Source organism: Cyprinodon variegatus, unplaced genomic scaffold (assembly GCF_000732505.1).
Source record: "Cyprinodon variegatus isolate N-32 unplaced genomic scaffold, C_variegatus-1.0 Scaffold1470, whole genome shotgun sequence".
In the NCBI taxonomy this organism is placed as follows: domain Eukaryota; kingdom Metazoa; phylum Chordata; class Actinopteri; order Cyprinodontiformes; family Cyprinodontidae; genus Cyprinodon; species Cyprinodon variegatus.
Genome location: NW_015151923.1, coordinates 38650 through 40801, shown reverse-complemented (window position 1 = coordinate 40801; position 2152 = coordinate 38650).

The window sequence follows — 2152 nt, the reverse complement described above, 5'->3', positions numbered from 1 at the left end:
AAAAATCCTGACTACGCGTCAGACAGTCGCAAACCCGCGCAGACCTCAAGCGGACATGCGCAAACAAAAAGTAGCTGTGATTGGTCCTTGGTATGCCTTTAGGGCTGTCTGTGTGGTCGTCCTTCTCGATTCGGTGCCAGGGCGCGCCATTTTTAAAAAAACGAGGAGCAACTACAATGGACAACTACAACAAAAGGTTAATCGGCCTTTTTGCCAACTCAATTAACAAAACTTGTTCCTCTTCAATGTCTAGCAACTCTAGATCCATCTCTGTGACCGTGATATCTTGCAGACGTGCCATTGTTGTTTTGGAAGATAAACACTCCGCACGCCGAAGTTCTCTAGAGTTCTCGAATAGGCTCCCCCTTGCACTTTGGCGGGAAACTGCTATGCGTCCCTAGAAATTCAATAGTGATGGTGCAGAAGCATACCAGCAAAACTTTTTCGCGACTAGACCCAAGCGACATTTGATGTGTGCGGTTGCAGAATCTATTTTGCCCTTAATCCTACATTTTTAATTGACACGAGTGCATCTGAGTGAACTGGAGTGGGGCGAAATCCTCGCTCAGGCCATAGCATTGTAAACCGCTCTACGCTCCACCATATTTCTTCTGCTCCGCTCCGCGGCGCGCTCCACTCACATGCTCTGCTTGTGAGAGGGATGAAAACAGCAACTTTTGAACAGAGCGTGCATGAGGAGAAACGGGTTTGTTTGCTCTCACACTTTTTATAGCAGTTCCCTCTTGGAAGAGGGTACAGGGTTGGGCATGTGCATTTTTTTCAAACTGGAGAAGGTCGGGTTTTTTCAAAATTGGCGGAAATCCACCACTATACCTTTAAGATGGATGCTGACCTGAAAATTGACAGTCAAATTAGGGCAGTTGTGAAACCAAGCTTCTTCCATCAGGTAGTCCCTATTAAAAAGCAGCTCCTTGAAAAAGTAATCTATGATTTTATTTAATCCAAACTGGATTACTGTAACCTGTGATGTTTAGGAGAAGTGACACTGTCAGGTCTGCAGATTGTTCAAAATGCTGCAGACACTTTGATGTGATCATGCTTTCTCTGTAACCCCTCTAAATATATAAAATGAGCCACCTTCACACAGACAGGCCTCATCAATATGAAAACATTCTCAAAAGACACTTTTTGCCAATTGTTTGCACTTCCTGGGAGGTTGGTGTTTATTTACTATTCTCTTTTATTTCTTCTTTGATTTATCTACATTTTCATAGCATATATTTATGTATAATCTTCTTAGTTTTGTTTCCTATCTTTTATTTGCAGAAACTTGTGAACATCGATTCGATTTAAAGTGCTTTACAAATAAAGAGGTTCAAAGGAGGGTGGGCGCAGGGACTGCAATCCAACAGTGAGAGGAAGAATCCAGATATTGTGGAGATGTGACCACGTCATGGAGGCCGTCAGCAGAAAGAATGTCAGCAGAATGCTGAGCGAGACGAAGGAACAGAGAGGCAGACTGATGACATCACAGAGACACAGATTAAATAGAGGAACAACAAACACTTGGATTACAGAGCGAACCATAACAAATAACCCGAAACACCAGGACAGTTCAAATACTATGTTATGATAAATATGTTATTTATCTGATATCTGTTTGAAAAAGACTCAGGTCAAAGTCAAACACACTGACTGAACTCTTTCACTTAAGAAAAAGTAAAAGTTCAGGTTCTATACAGTAGTCGAGTTGTAAAAAAAAAAAATGAAAAAAGAAAAGGGAGGGTGGTAGATTTTTTTTTTTTTTTTGGAAGTATGCATAGCCTAATTGATACATTCTATTAACCTAAAGCAATATGCATGGTCTGGATGTTACATGTTAGGAACGGCGGCCATTGATCTTTACCAAGGCACCTTCCAGTAGAACTGCAGTCAGTCCCTTGACAGGCATGGCTATTGCCCCTACATAGTTAGGGACTCATTTGCCACTGGGACTGATCCCAGTCCCTCCTTCATCTTCTTTCATCCCGTCGTCAAAGTCTAGTTAGGACACTTCTTTGATTTTACTTTGGAAAATATTTTGGCAATGAATCCATTAAAGGAATAGTACACCCAAAACATGATTAGCCTTCATTTTCTACTCACCCCCATGCTGAACAACACTCTGGAGTACTTTTTTGATATCTCAAAT